General features: G+C 38.8%; 1 pseudogene; it reads right to left on the reverse strand.

Moving 5' to 3' along the window:
- Positions 1-1,740: 1,740 nt before the first annotated feature.
- LOC147957146 (uncharacterized) overlaps positions 1,741-17,409 on the reverse strand; it is a 94,174-nt pseudogene continuing 78,505 nt past the window's right edge.

Genomic DNA, 17,409 nt, shown 5'->3' on the forward strand with positions numbered 1-17,409 from the left:
TGTATTAAATTAAAGTTGTACATTAGGGATCATCAATTTAAGGATAGAATTCATAAATTGACTCTTAGTTAAATATATAATATAAATCACTATCACACCTGTCATTCACCTAGTACTACTACAACTGTTAATAACTATAGCAACATAGTGAGATGTCTATGAAACTAAAAACATAATACATAATTGAGTAAAGATTATACTACTGCATCAAAATATGCATGTGCCTCAATAAAAATATATCATGGCAAATGTCATCCTCATTTGAAGTAAAAAAGGCAAATGTTGCATTTTCTTGCCATAGTACATGCATGAAGGCAATACTGAATTTTTGAGATTTTTCTACATTGGTACTCGTAAATCCTTGAATTTTTTTATATTATTACATATAGTATTTTTTTCGAGAATCTACTACTTTTGAGCTAAAAGTTTTGTGGAAAAAAATAAGAAAAAGGGTAAGTTTTCCATCATACCTTATTGGGTGCTCTCAAGGGTGGTTGTAGTGGTGGAGAATGTAGCTACCTTTTGCGATGCTAGTTATGGTAAGACATGGACGTTCAAAACTGTGACATGGTTTGCTGCCTCAATATTAATTGTCTTGGCTCCAAAACCGTGACTAGGCTCCTGATGTATGACTCCAGATCTGGATAGAAGCAGAAGTGCTAGCCCAGACAATTTCCTCAAAGCATCATCTACCGCTCAACCATGGGCGGTTTTAGCATAGTCAACATGGATTTGGATAGGAAGAGGGAGAGAGAGAGAGAGAGAGATGATGATGTCTAGGCTCTCTTTTCATGTCTTTAAAGTGAACAAAGTCTAATGTCCAGAACATGTAAAATGCATCAACGTTATATGAGCCCCGTTAGTAAAGAGAAAAATGTATACATGTCATACAAATGAAAAAAAATAAAATTTGTAATTTTTTGGCTACAAGCTTGTTGAGAAGTTTAGGCTCAGTATAAGGATCCCAATGAAACCTACTCCTAGCACCAGCAGGGGGACAGTCTGCGAATAGCCTAAGACGTGCTATGGTCGTCCTTTTCCCCTTTTTTTCTTGTGTGTTTAAATGACTTTTTTTCTAGTTTGGCCTTTCTTTCTTTTTCCTTTTTCCGTTCATTTTGTTTTTCGTTTATCAATAGATTTTTTGTACTTTTCTAACTTTATGACATGAATATAAGTGTTTATCCATGAATATTTTTCAAATATGAGTTGAACAATTTTCGTTTCTTTTTTCTCCTGCATGAAATTTTATTACATTAATATTAACTATACATAATTCAAATATGTGATGAACATTCTCCAAATACATGATAAACATTTTTATAATATGCAATAAACATTTTATAAATACTAGATGAACATTTTTTGTTTATGTTTTTCATATAATAAATCACATTTATACATGACACTCTTTTAAATATGTGATGAACATTTTTTAAATTGGTGATGAATTCTTCTAGATTATGTGTTGTCCATAGTAAAAATATGAGGTGAACATATTTTAAATATGGATATACATATTTTTATTCATTTTATACTATATTTTGCCATTTATAACATTATTTGCTTTAAGAAAATATGTGAAATATAAAAATGAAAATCTAGTAGAATATTGGATATGGGCGCATACAGTTGCTTGAATGCATTCTCTATAGTTAGTTAGGGAGAGTTAGGGTTGTCGATGCGAGGTGGAGCGAAGGGGGAGGAATAGACCATGTGTCATCAGATGAATAAATTAAGGTTCTATCTCCCAAATGAAAATACTCGAGAAGTTTCATCCAACTGGTAGATATGGCCACCTCATAACCCCATCCTCTCTGGGTTCACTAAGCATTTCTAATAAGTGTATCCCCAAAGAAGAACACCCACTTCTTCAAGCCCCCATCTTTCACCCTCACACACTTTGCAGGTTCAGTCGAACAGTTGTTGGAGAAGGATGCCCCGTTACAACCATCTTGGAGAATGTGTTTTCACAAGCCACCAAATCTCTGGGAAGCACGTGCGGTTCCATATAATCGCCATAAGCGACTTTTAGTACCTCAACTAGAAACTAGTGTGCATAATGCATGTTGTATATCTTTTGATGTATCCTCGTATTGACCTGGCCTTTGAAAGCCACCATCTCTTGGATCTAATGTTATTATAGGAAATCGGAGTGTAACCAAGAGGGGCTTCCAAATCACCACCCGTACATGGAGTGCGGGCTGTTGACAAATATGTATGGATGTGGTGACACTTCTGGAGATATGAAGGTTCTATTGTAGAGTTGAATCAATTGGCAAGGTGGAGATACAGTCGTAGCACGAGTGAAAATGTCCATAGTGAATAAGGATCTACATGGGAGAAAATAGCATGACCATGAATACATTTGATAACTGCCGTTTTGTGCAAATTACTTTGATGGCTCAAGCGACAAAAAGGAGTACTAGGATATGTGGGAACAATGAGCTCCCATGTGTTTCCATTGTCTTAAGTTTGTTGAGCGTATCAATAATAATCATGATAATAAATTTCATCAGCATTTGAAATAAAAAGGCAAATGTTTCTTTTTTCTAGCCACAGAACATGCACGAAGGCAATATTGAATTTCTGAGACTGTTTTACATTTATTTTTGTAAACCCTTAAACTTCTACGTATTCTTTTATTTTGTATAAAATTAACTCGAGGATCAACTACTCTTTACCTAATTTTTTCGTGGAAGAACATAAAAGGGTAAGTTGTTCATCGTACCTTATTCGGTGCTCACAAAGAAGGGTGCAATGGTGGAGATCGCAACAACTTTTTGTGAAGCTAGTCGTGATAAGATGTGACTGTTCGAGATAGTGGGCTGCTTTGCTCCCTCACTATTTAGTGTGTTGGTTCTACATGTAGGTGGAATCAGGTGTCCTGGCCTATGTGGTGGCTAAAAATTTAGCCACAACTATGATCCTGACCTAGGACTCTAGATCTGGATTGATGCAGGAGTGCAAGCCCTCGCACTTGCCTCAAAGTATCATTTATCGCTCAATTGTGGACATTTTTAGCGTACTTAGCATGGATACTGAGGCGAAGAGTGGAGATCTTGTGTGGCGAAAGGAAGGGACAGAGAGATAGGGAGAGAGATAGAGAGAGAGGGCTCTCAGGTGAACAAAGTCCAATAACCAGAACTTGTAAAAGGCATCAACCTTATACTAGACATGTTAGGAAATTGCAAAATTTATACATGTCCTACAAATTTTGAAAATAGAATTTATAAATTTTCACCTCCAACCTTGTAGAAAAGTTAGGTCTTAGTAGAAGAACCCCAATGAATTCTACTCCTAGCACCAGGCGGGGAATTGTCTACCAATTTCCTAAGCGTGGGTGCTATGGCCATCTTTTTTCACTTTTTCTTGTATTTTTAATTTTCTTTTGTTTCATTTCTTCTAGATTAGAAATTTTTATTTCATTTTCTTTTTTATTCTATTTTCCATTTATCATTTGAATTTTTTTACTTTCTATTATTCTAACTTTATGACATGAAAATAACTTTCATCCATGAAGACTTTTCAAATATGAGTTGAAAATTTTCTAAATACGCGATAAACATTTTTTTAATATGCAATGGATAGTTTTTTTGAATAATTGATCAACATCCTTTTTCCTAATACACTAAAAGAAATTTATGCATGCAATACTTTAGAAAAAAAAATGTGATGAACACTTCCCGAATACTCGAGGTATTCTTTTGGAATATATGATGACCATATTCAAAATATGAGGTAAACATATTTTTAATACGGACGAACATCTTATATACACGAACATGTAGATTTTCTTCATTTTTTCTGCAATACAGTTGTCCCATTCAATGTTTTTATTTTCTTAAAAATATCGAAAATAAATCAATCTAAAAATGGAAATCCGGTTGAAACTGTACATGGGGCCATATGATTTATTGGATGCAGTGTCTACCAGTTAGTCCAGGGGGATTAGCATGGTGAGCGGAGAGGTGGAGCTGAGGGGGAGGAAGAAAGCATGCATCACGAGAGCAAGAAAATAAGGTTCTGAGTCACACTCCTCATTTTTGTTGCTATCTACTGGGTATGAAAATACTTGAGATTTGTAATCCAACTGGTTGATATGGACACCCCATAACAAAATCCTCTCTAGCTTCACTAGGCAACGTGGCTGGCCAATGCATTGCTCGCCCAAGAACAGTACCCACTTCTTCAAGCCTACATCTTCCGCCGTCACATATTTTACAGGTTCAGTTGAAAAGTCAGTGTAGAAGGCTTCCCCGTTACAACCAAGTAGCAGAAGCATGTCTTTACAAACCTTTAAATTACTGGAAAGCATGTACAAGTACCTCAACAAGAAACTGATGTGCCAAATACATGTCTTACATATTTTGATCTATCCACATAATGATCCAGTCTTTGAAGGCCACCATCTCGTAGATCAAATGTGAGCTCAGAAAATAGCAGTGCAACCAATAGGGATCCCAAAGAACCGATCGTACAGGCAGTGCCGACCGCTAACAAATGGATATGAATCTGTTGATGCTTCTGTTTATATGAAGGTTCTATAGTAGAGCTCAATCAGCTGGCAAGATGGAGCTACACTCGTAGTGCGAGTAAGCATGTTCATTTTGACTAGGGGATCTGCTAAGGGAGAACATATCATCACTATGAATACATTCGACAAGTACCATTTTGTCCAAAATACTTGGAGGGCTCAAGCTAAATAACAGACTACTAGGATATGCAGGATCATTATGCTCCCGCGTGTTTCCATTGTTCGAGTCCGCTGAGCTTGTATCATGGGCTAAGTTCCTAGAAGTAATAGGTGGGAGGTGTGTTCCTAAGGTAAATTTAAATTATATAAGTGCGAACATACCAACTTCAGCTGGTAGTGATGAATGTAGGAAGGTCACAAATAGAACCCATCAGGATAATGATGGGGTACAATAAGCGATGTCATAGGTTTGTCCAGCCTTGGGGGTGCAAACATGATCCTAAGCATGGAGATGGGGCTGCTGGAGCCCAGTTGAAGTTTTGCATGTTATCGACTTCGAATTGTACATGAGGGGTCATCAATTGAAGGGTAACAATTATTGTAAAGGACTCTAGTGGAATATATAATATAAATTACTGTCACTACTTTCATTCACAAGTACTAATACAACAATTGATAATTATAGCAACATAGGAAACATCTATTATATACTTAAAACAAGAGTCAAACAAGCCATCACATTCGTCCACATATGTTAAATTATATCAACCATTAGTTTTAGAGATTAAAGGCTAAGATTTAAAGATGTAAATGTTACATACAAATATTGTATATATGTCTTTTTTGGAACATACGAAGTTGTCACGTACATGTCTTTTTTTTAGAATTAATATACCTGTGTTATGATGGAAAGATGCAACGCACAATAAAGTATAGGACAGGTAGACGTATAAGAGAAATACACCCATCACAAAGTAGATCACGTGCACACTTGAAGAGAAGAAAAAAAATACCACGGCCATGTCACATAAAGACTTGGCGTACGTTGCCAGGAGACCTGAGTCCTAATGCCAAATAAAGGAGACCGAGTCCTCATGCACAAAGGAGACCGAGTCCCTGTTAAAGGTCCCAGGAATTGACGATGCAAAAACATTAGTCGAACTTGAGTGTCATTAGTGTCCAAATCTTAGGCTAACTCAGGAGGAACATACATGTGTCAAAAAATTTCTTTTGCAGCAAATTTGTCCAATTTTCACGGTCCTACCAAACGTAAGAGCATGCCGATAGTGTGTGTTGGATTTCTATAGTATTATTATTACAACCGCGCAAAAATAATTACAACCGATGACATAAAAATGATGTCAATAATAAAAAATGCAATTACTTTGCAGCTAAGGTAATTTAGAAATTAAATGGGTACACTACATATAATTAAAATGTAAAATATTTATCTTTAAAAAATAGCCACATATATAATACAAAAAAATATTTCCTTATTTGCATGTAAATTAATTCTAGAACCACATCTTGAATATATCTTTAAAAAATGTAAGCTATCAGTGCGTACTAATTAATGACTATTGTCCCCCAGCATTTGTAGCAGTATAAACATGCATAAATTCTTTGCAAACAAATAAATAAACATGCATAAATTCATCACTATAGGAAAAGAAGTTTACATCAATTGGACGAAGATGAGTTGAGGTATCCTTGAATTGAGGGTCGCTGCTGATGTATGATAATCTTAAATATTTGAAAAATACTTGCATGTACTAAAAACATGTTCAGTTCATGGAGACATGGAAAAATATATTAATAGATGTTGCTTCAGTTATTGTGTAACGTGTGTGAGCAACACGTCTTATGGGAAGAATAATTATGTTGTTACCATAATAATAGACATGCAAGCGACATGCCATGTCAAGTACATATTAATTTGCTTCAGTTATGCATGAAATACCGTAGAAAAATTGTTCTATAATCAATGCTTCAAAAAAGTGTTGCTTCAGCTGAACCAGGAATTATAAGTTTCTTCAGTTGTGCCAGAAATACCACAGAAAAATTGTTCTACGGTCAGTGCTTCAAAAAAGTGTTGCTTCAGTTGAACCAGAAATTATAAGTCACAACAATAGAGAGAAGCAGTAAGAGAGGGCAAGCTATGATAATGGTGGTAGAGTGATTAGATTGACAAAGACATAAATGAGTGAGAGGAAGTTTTCAAACAAAAGTTTCATGAGACAAATCATCTCAGGTATTAACTACCCATTTTTAATATGTGCAGGATCATACATATTGCCATAATTAGGGCCTCCTTTAACTCGCATTATTAATTAAAACTAGTCGTCAACCCGTGCATTTGCACGGGCTAATTTATTTAATGCCTAATTGTCATCAGTATTATAAAATACATTTATTATTTTCATTGAAGTAGTTGAACATTTGGTTGTGTATGGGGAAGTTTCTATATTTCCATGAAAAATTGCAGTTTTGTTGTTCATATTTCAGTTTTGTACAAAACTTTGTGCATCAAATTTGCACATGCATTGCTTAACTTTTTACCTACCATATGAGTTTTCAACAAAAATATTGTCATTAATAATCAAATTTACAAAATAATGGTTGATACATGTTAAAAAAATGCTAGCGTGTAGAACGTCATAATGTTTCAATTGTTCCGTCGGCATTTACAAACTTGTTACATTGGTTATAAGTCAAATTACAACAATAAAACATGTAGTATGGAATTATTTAATTTAATTAATAATAAATAAATAAGTTTCCAGTTTTGTATTAGATTTCTGTTCTTACACTCTTAAAATGTGCGTCACACTGTTTCTCATCAGATATTTCTTGTGAGAGGTGTAACTTAATTCTGTTACCATAAACAAAGTTTATATTCTCGCAAGAAATTTAGTCTATATCTATGGAGTTATATTGTATAATTGAGATGTAGAACCGTGTAAACTATGAGATTCTTAATAGAGACAACTGTCATGTAGCCCAGTAACAAAGATATGGTAAAAATAAGTGTTCTGTAATCTCATTACAATTGCAAATAAAAACTATCAAACGGTGAAAATAAAATGTTTCTGCAGAAATTTAGAAAAACCTCTTTATAAAGTTGATAGCATATCAAATGAAAGCAACAATCAGTTCACGTACTGGATTCGCCTTTGTTTACCCAACAATTTCCAGTAGTGTCACATGCTATTGCTTCCCCAACAATTTCCACGCACAAAGAATTAGAAAAGTTTGAATAGTGGGAAAAGGAACAGAGCAAATCAAGGTCCTACTTGGTTATATGACCTACATGGCAACAATAAATGGGAAGATGAACCCCTAACTAACTAACATCCAAGGGATGTTGTTGCCAACATTGAGAGACTCCTTCGTTTAAGTTATATGTGGTACATCCTCATTGATTTATAAGAACATCTGATAGGCGTAGTGCCGCCCAAATTAAATCTGCTCCAAGTTAGTAAGAATACTCCAACGGATTAACCTGTGAAATCTATGCATTCGAGTTAACATACAGACATTACAATCTGAGAATCCAAATAATTAAATCAGAAAGTCGTCGGTGTATTAAGATTCAATAAATATTAATAATGAGACTGTCTATAAGAAGACCATCATACAACAAATTATTTAGGAGTAAGCATTACCTGATGCATGTTACCGCCATGCATTGTTTTGCTTTCTTCTATTCACGTCAAGGCTGAACCCTCGTGCAAATTGTTTCTGGTAGGTACTTCATTATATTGTCCATATCAGTTATCAGGCAAAGAACAGCGTGCGTATGCTCGGCGTCATGGATCACTTTTTAATTCCATATACCATGTCGTGTGTCCCTGGTCAGTTTTTGGTTGTACTGCTAACAGTTTCTGCATTGCACTTCCAACACGCGTCTCGACCATTATAAAAATTTAATATAAACACATTACATACCCAGTAATAGTGACCTAAGAAATCATCAGAATTCCACTTCTGTCCTGGAAAACCTGTGCGATGGAATCGTTGGTGATGCCATAAAATTATAATCTCGTATCTCAAAATATGTATGTTGCTGCCCTCCAGAGTGGCAGATAAGCTTGTTCTTATCTTTCACAATGAATTACGATGCAAAAAAATACAAAAAAGGAAAACATTAGATATGCTACATGTGAAGCAATTTTCAAGGGTTAAAGAAGAAACTTACATATGTGCTAATAGTCTAATATTATGTACTAATATACATGCAGATTGCGTGGCAAAAATCAGACAGTTTCGGCTGCTTTAGTACAAACCGGGACCAAATTGGCTAAGATATCATATCTATAGTAGCCAGCAAATCATATCTGGAGAAACTGGATGTAGCCAGAGCCCTGTGGTGTACAATAACTCATGGGTATGCGTCGATCCGCCATATGTGTTTTGTCGTGCACTTCATCATAAGTGTGTCTTCGGTCCACACATGGTACATTTTTTTCACGTAGCAGTTTAGCACGTGCTGGAGTGCCAGACTTCATAGTTTATTCTTTTTACCCAAGATGCTAACTTGCTATTTTACCACAGGAATATTAAGGAACCGCATAAATGAACTAATTTTAAATAGGAAAAGGAGAAGTACCAGGTGACTGTCGAGTTCTCACAGCAAACAAAGGGACCAAGGTGTTTCTGTGGAATAGATATTGAACCAAATAATACATGACAATGTTGTAGCCTTCACTCCCAACCATTGCAGACTAAGTTTACAATTAGAACGATGTTAGAAGAGAAATTGAAATTTTCCAATATAGTCAAATAGCATGGATGATTAAAATTATATTGAGTAAAAACTCCACAAAGCAGCACCTGCTTTAATATCAAAATTTGATTGAGTTTAAAACCCACAAAGCAACAACAGTTTGAAGAAATCCAGAAATAGTACACACGTACGATAAAGTTGCTTTGAGCTAAAATGTATTTTCCACCTTTCCCAAGTGTAAATTCATTGGAAAATAGACCTCAAAAGGAACAGTAGAGGAACCTTTCATAAGCGGATGGAATGGCCTACCTGTCAGCAGGGTTAATGATGTGGGAAACTCTCATACGGATGGAAGCGGTGGCCGCAGGCGAGCATAGCGTGCGTGTGCTTCGGATATAATGGGCGAGCGTGGATGGTTGGTGCACTGGTACTTCTGAGATAATGTCGTCCTCAATCTGCTGTAGTCCCTCCTCCTTGGTCGTTCGCTGGCTCGGCATCCACAATAATAGTGCAGGTATGGAAGCATAGTGGGATTAACTCGGCGCAACACACGACATCTTCTCCGTGGTGGTTAGGTGGCGGCTACATCCGGCAACATCCCGAGCGCGGTGGTTGGATTTAGATCAGAGATGGGGTGCATGGCGACAACATATGGAGGAAGAAGATCGAGGAGAAGCGACTTGTTCATCTTGGATGTGGGGTGCATGGCCGCGGCGGCATGTCCGTCTTGGTCGTGGGAAAAGAACGCCATGGATCAGAGGAGGGGTGCATCTTGGCGGCGGCATGTGGAGGAAGAAGATCAAGTAGAAGCGACCTGTTCATCGGCGTGGGTTCGTGCAGCGTGAGTACCATGTGGAACGGCAGAGAATCGTGGGGAGAGGGCAAGATATTAGGAGTCCTATTTTTTCATCATACCTAATTAAGCTAGATAGGTAAAAAAAGATTTATTGATTGTTTTTTAGGATTGATCTACACCGTAATAACTTGGTCCCACCAGATTAACGGCTCCTAATTTCTAATTAACGTGAGAATTTCTTGGGAGTCTAGAATTAGTATAGGGATAGATAGAAGTGAAAAAGCAAAGAACTACAATTTCCATCAACTCCAATTCTACATGGTTATATTTGAAATGCAAAGAAAATTTAACCTCAAACCTATTCTACATTGTTGAATTTGTAAAAAGAAAATTGCACACCAGCCAAAAGAAAAATTATTTTTATGATTTTTTTGTGGGACAGAAAGTTATGATGTTAGGGATAATTTTTGATCCTCCAATTTTTTAAGAATAAACACTGAAATAAAGGGTTTGTAGGAAACTGAATCATACTGGCCAGCATAAGCAAGAAAAGGACCCTGCAAGAAAACCAAATGATTGTAGGTTATAAAATTTAAAATAAAACAACTAGAAATATCCGTAGCAATAATATGTTATGTATTCATAAAATGCTTAATATTCGGAATCAAATGAGAAGGTATCTCTGGAACATAAAGTGAATTATTAGGATAATTCCGATCATCTAAAATTATAATAAAAAAGTAATTGGAGAGTCTGTATAAAAGAGAAGAATACTACCCAACGCAAGCAAAAAAATGATGGTCGAATAAGAAGATTAAACCTAAAAAAAGCCCAGGACATGCAAGGAAACCAACTTATAGTAGAATATAGAAGATAAAAATAAAAAGTATTGGAAAATTATACTTTTTTATAAAATTATGTAGCAAGAATAGGTTACATATGGACATGTTAAGATATGTTCTATCCATGCATTACAGAGAATCCCATGTCAAATGTAATAAGGTTTTTAAATACCCATAAAAAGGTTTTTAACATGTGTAGAACAATATGATTATGATACAAAAAACTATGAGAGAGAGAGAGAAAGACATAGAGAGAGACGATCAAACTATACTGCAAACTAGAAGATAAGAATGCATCAAAATATTTTGTGGGATGGTGTTTTCTGAAATAAAAAAACACAAGAGCATGCAATCAATATTTACATAGAAGGTAGCCACTAGCTTCTTACTAATTTCGAATGGAAAGATAGATAAAAGAGAATGATTGAAAATCACAAGTGAAAGCTAAAATAGAAGGACACTTTATTTTTATTTATTATTTATATAATGATGAGCTAAGATACTAACCAGAGTGTTTCCTTTGACATTAAGATATCATAATCCTTACCAGCAAACCGATTCGAATAATGATTTTTTTAATCCAAAGATCAATAATTGTGTCACAAGGTATACATATTGCCAATACCATTATTATATATTGGACGATAAATCAACGGTGTTATCTATACCTACTAATAAAGCAAGGTGCATTTCGCCGATTTTTTCATCCGTTTACCGCAAAAGATTATTTTTCCCTATATCCAAGGTGGTACTAAACTTTCGTACACCATCTGTTGCCAAAGGAAAAACGACTTATGTAGAATTTCGTACATGGGCTGCGCACCCTATGGCCCAGTAAAGTCAGCCCATATTTTCCTGCACACGCAGCAATAAAAAAAATTCTATTTCTCGCTCAATGCGGAAACTAATTTAAACTACGCACAACGCGCCCAAGACTCGGCAACCCATTTTTCTATGTGTTCCTATTGCAAGTCTATTTTATTCATTTTCTCAGAAATTCAAAATTATCAAAAAATGTGCGCAATTGTAATTTTTCAATTCTTATTCAAAATTTCGTACAAAAAATACAAATTAAAAAAATGTGTTCATACTCTGGAAAATGATTGGATTTTTTTGTCGTGCCAAAATTTATTCAAATATAAATTACAGAAATATTCCCATTTTTCAAGAAATGTTTGTATTTTTTCAAAATTGTTCAACATTTAAACAAATTCATTTTAAAAACGTTTCAAATTCGAAAAATATTTTTGTTTTAACGATATGTTTAAAAATTGAAAATAAAGTTTGCATTAAAGAAACATATTTTCTAAAATTCTTCTGCATTTTTAAAACATGTTCCCATTTAAAAAAATCACAACTTAAAAAATGTTTGTATTTTTATAAGAAGGTTCATGTCTTTAAGAAATGTATGTGCATTTCAGGAAATGTTCCGTTCAAATTTGTGTTCTTGCTTTGTTCAAAAATCTTTGGAATTTTCAAAAAAACCAACCATAATTTGTAAAAATGTTCAAGTTGCCCAGTATATTCTTCGGTAGTTCATGTTACGAATTCCATAATTGTGTTCCTTTTAAATATGTTTGACATTATAATTTTTGTCATTCTGATTTTTTTCAGAATATAAAATATTATTCCCATTTTTTGAAAAATGTTTGGGTTTTTCAAAAAAAAAATCAATATTTAAAAAAGGTTACAAATTAGAATTATTGTTTTAGTGATATGTTCAAAAATTGAAAATAATATTTGCATTAAAAGGCAAATTTCTAAATTTCTTCTATATGTTCAAAACATTTTCCCGTTTCCAAAAAATGTTCACAACTTAAAAAAAACGTATTTTTGTAAAACATTCATGTTTTAAGAAATGTTTGTGAATTTCAAAAAAATGTTCCATTCAATTTTTTTTCATCTTTTTAAAAAATGCGTGTAATTTGGAAAATTGTTCATGTTACCATGTATATTTGGATTTCATAGTTATCGGTTTTTGAAAAGTTCAAAAAAAGTGTCGGATCTCACGTTGCATTATATTCTTTTATATTTATGCTGACCATTGGTTAACAGAACACGTTTGTTTGAGTGGAAGCAACATGTGGTCGGGTCTTTGAGGTCGTGAGGTCGATCACTCCCATACTGGGCCTGCTCTGTATCCGGCGCATCGAGTTAAGTCGGCTTGATCAGAATGAGGGACACCATAAGTTATTGACAGTGGTAGCTTCCATGTGCCAATAAAAAAGAATATACTGGTTTGGCCCTAATTAAAGGATGCCATGTTGAACTAGAGAATACAGACATGTGGGGGTCTTGATCCATTCTTATATTGAGCTAGAGGCATATAATTTTATTATCCTGTTGCAATGCACGTGCATATGTGCTATCTTTTATAATGGACTAACCGATGCCTCCAGAGATTACCTGGATAGTTGTGCTGGTTCTGTTTCCAGGGAAAGAACACCGGATGAAGCTGAAATTCTATTGAATAATATGTTGACAAATGAAAATAATTGGACACTTCCTGAGCCAGCTCCGGAGCCAATTCCTGAGCCTATTCCTAAACCAACTTCGAAGAAGAGGGGTATTCTATTTCTCAGTCCTGAAGATATGCAAGAGGCAAAGAAATCTATGAAAGAAAAAGGTATTAAAGCTAAAGACGTTAAGAATTTACCTCCTATTGAAGAAATACATGGTCTTAATTTACCGCCTGTTGAAGAAACATATGATCTTAATCCTTTACCTATTGAAGAAACTCATGGTCTTGATAACCCGACACAGGTAGTAAAGGTAAATTTTCTCTATAGATATGATAAAGCTGAAATCCCATTTACTAAGTTTGCTAGCCCATGCTTATATGACTTTGATAAATTTATGGCTAAGCAAGTAGATTTTAATGCTTATTTGGGTAGACAATTGAAATACAATTCAAATATGCTTGAACATGTGACGCCCGGATAATTAAGCTACAGTAACCTCTGCTAATGATGCCACGTCACTTCGATTATTGTCGCTAATCCCGCGTTAGTTCGAAACCGATTCAAATTCAAAGTCAAAATCAAGCAAACAATAAAAGTTTTCAAATATCAAAACTAAAATGTTCATCATGTGGCAAATAATCCCTAACTAGTTTTTGTGGTGCAACCAACCTTTTACAAGGTGTTTAAATGCCCTAAACTATTTAAAAACAGTGGCTAAAATAATAATTTAATTGCTTTTGAAAAATAAAAAAAATATTAAACTAATTTATCTTGGGTCCAACTAGGTTTGGCAGTGGCCTATTTTGATGATACTAATTTAGGTGCTAACTTGGTATTTTAAAGAAATTAAAATAATTAGGAGCTAAAAGAAAACAGAAAAGATAAATAAAAAAAGAACAAAAACAGAAAACTAATAAAAAGAAAAGAGGCCCCCCGGGCCAAACGGCCCAGCTGGCCGACCAGGCCGCCCACTAGGCCGGCCCACCCCACGGCCTAGCCAGCCCCCCCACACACTCTGTTAACCCCCCCACCCGACCGAAACCCTAGCCGTCGCCCCACTTCCCCCCCACTACCCACGACCGCAGCCACCCCCCACACTCCCTCGTCTCTCCCTCTCACCCGATCCAGATCGGATCGGGCCGTCCCCGTTGGCGGCGCCGCCGTTCACCATCGCCGCCGCCGCCCAGCGCCCGCCTCCTCAACCCTCCTTCCCGGTGCCCCCACACTCTAGATCGGGGAGGGGCCCGATCCCGTCGCCGCCCCGGCGCACGTCCCCATCGCCAACCCCCGCCGCCTCGCCGTCCTCCTCCACTCCGTCGCTCGTCCACGACATCCCCCTCGACCCCCGCTGCCATTTCCCCTACGGCCCTAGTGAGCGCGCGCCTCGCTCCCTCCCTCTCCCTCGCCGCTCGTGCTCGTCGCCACAAGCCCCCGCGCGCGCTCACCGCATCGACCGCGCCCGCTCGGCCGCACGTGCGCCTGCGCCTTCCCTTGTCCGACCCGCCTGCGCTGCTGCCCGCTGCTGCGCTGCCGCCGCGGCTACATCACGCCCCCCCCCCCCCCGCGCGCGCCTCGTCCCTCGCCTACGCGCGCGCATCCCCTGCCCTCGCTGCCTGCGCCACCCTCGTCGTCGTCCCCTGCCCGGTGCCACTCCGGCCGCTCTCCTCCCCAGCGCCCGCGCGCGCCCTCGGGACCGCTCCGCCCAGCCGGTCCGCGGCGACCCCTCCGCCGTCTCACCTGGTCCTGGCCGCCGGCGAGCGTTGTGCGTGCCCAGCGCCCCTCGGGCTTGCGCCCGTTCGGGCTATGCCCGTTAGCCACGCGCCCACGCCCGCTCGCCTGACCCGCAAGGCCCCTATGCCACAGACAAGTGGGCCTAGCCCCTAGAACGTTTTAAAAAAAGAAATAATAAGAAAAAACTTAATTAATTAATTAACTAAATTAATTAAGTTAATTAATCCTTGTTAATTAATCTAACTAATCTGTTAGTTAATTAAACAGTAGTTTGTTTAGCCTAATCTCTAATTAACCTAAACAGTGTATGACAGGTGGGTCCCACTGGACCCACTGGTCAGGTTGACCAAGTCTGTTGACTGCTGATGTCAGCATGACATCATGCTGATGTCATTAATCTATTTTTCGAATTTATTTAACTAATTAATTAAATTCCAGAAATTAATAAAATCTTTAGAAAATCATATCTTTTAATTCGTAACTCGGATTAAAATATTTTCAACATGAAAGTTGCTCAGAACGACGAGACGAATTCGAATACGCAGCCCGTTCATCCGCCATGCATCCCTAGCATAGCAAACACGCAACTTTCCCCCTCCGGCTCCTCTGTCCGAAAACGTGAAACACCGGGAATACTTTCCCGGATGTTTCCCCCTTCACCGGTACCACCTCGTACCGCGTTAGGGCGCACCTAGCATCACGCCTTGTCATGTCATGCATCGTCATGCATTTGTTGGCATTATATTTATTGTTTCATCCCCCTCTTCTCTCGCTAGACACCGAGACCGACGCCGCTGCTACCCAGTACGACTACGGTGTTGACGACCCCTCTCTCTTGCCAGAGCAACCAGGCAAGCCCCCCCTTTGATCACCAGATATCGCCTACTCTTCTCTATACTGCTTGCATTAGAGTAGTGTAGCCTATCCTTGCTACTACTGTTGTTACCATTACCTGCTATCCTACTGCTTAGTATAGGATGCTAGTGTTCCATCAGTGGCCCTACACTCTTGTCCGTCTGCCATGCTATACTACTGGGTCGTGATCACTTCGGGAGGTGATCACGGGCGTATGCGATATACTTTACACAATTACATTACCTATGATACTGTTCGGAGATGGGGGCTGAAGGGGCAGGTGGCTCCATCCCGGTAGAGGTGGGCCTGGGTTCCCGACGGCCCCCGACGTTTACTTTGAGGCGGAGCGACAGGGCAGGTTGAGACCACCTAGGAGAGAGGTGGACCTGGCCCTGGTCGGCGTTCGCGGACACTTAACACGCTTAACGAGATCTGGGTATTTGATCTGAGTCTGGCCATTTGGTCTATACGCACTAACCATCTACGCGGGAGTAGTTATGGGTATCCCGGCGTCGTGGTATCAGCCGAAGCCTTCGTGACGTCAGCGACTGAGTGGCGCGCGCCGGATTGGACCGTAAGCCTGCTCTTGTATTAAGGGGGCTAGTTCTGCTTCCGGCCGTGTTTGCAACGTGCAGGTGTGCTAAGGGCGATGGGCCCAGACCCCTGGGCGCTTAGGTTTAGACCGGCGTGCTGACCTCTCTGTTGGTCTAGGTGGGGCTGCGACGTGTTGATCTTTTGCGGCCGGGCATGACCCCGAAAAGTGTGTCCGGCCAAATGGGATCAAGCGTGTTGGGGTATGTGGTGCACCCCTGCAGGGAAGTTAATCTATTCGAATAGCCGTGATCTTCGGTAACAGGATGACTTGGAGTTGTACCTTGACCTTATGACAACTAGAGCCGGATACTTAATAAAACACACCCTTCCAAGTGCCAGATACAACCGGTGGTCGCTCTCTCACAGGGCGACGAGGGGAGGATCATCGGTTAGGATTATGCTATGCGATGCTACTTGGAGGACTCTAGTCTACTCTCTTCTACATGCCGCAAGACGGAGGCTGCCAGAAGCGTAGTCTTCGAAAGGATTAGTTATCCCCCTCTTATTCTGGCATTCTGCAGTTCAGTCCACATATGATACCCTTATTCCATTTGATACCCATGCATATGTAGTGTAGCTCCTTGCTTGCGAGTACTTTGGATGAGTACTCACGGTTGCTTTCTCCCTCTTTTCCCCCTATCCCTTCTACCTGGTTGTCGCAACCAGATGTTGGAGCCCAGGAGCCAGACGCCACCTTCGACGACGGCTCCTACTACACCGGAGGTGCATACTACTACGTGATGCCCGCTGACAACGACCATGAGTAGTTTAGGAGGATCCCAGGCAGGAGGCCTGCGCCTCTTTCGATCTGTATCCCAGTTTGTGCTAGCCTTCTTAAGGCAAACTTGTTTAACTTATGTCTGTACTCAGATATTGTTGCTTCCGCTGACTCGTCTATGATCGAGCTCTTGTATTCGAGCCCTCGAGGC

The sequence above is a fragment of the Triticum urartu genome, chromosome 7A (assembly GCF_056163025.1).
Source record: "Triticum urartu cultivar PI428250 chromosome 7A, HENAU_Tu73, whole genome shotgun sequence".
NCBI lineage: Eukaryota > Viridiplantae > Streptophyta > Magnoliopsida > Poales > Poaceae > Triticum > Triticum urartu.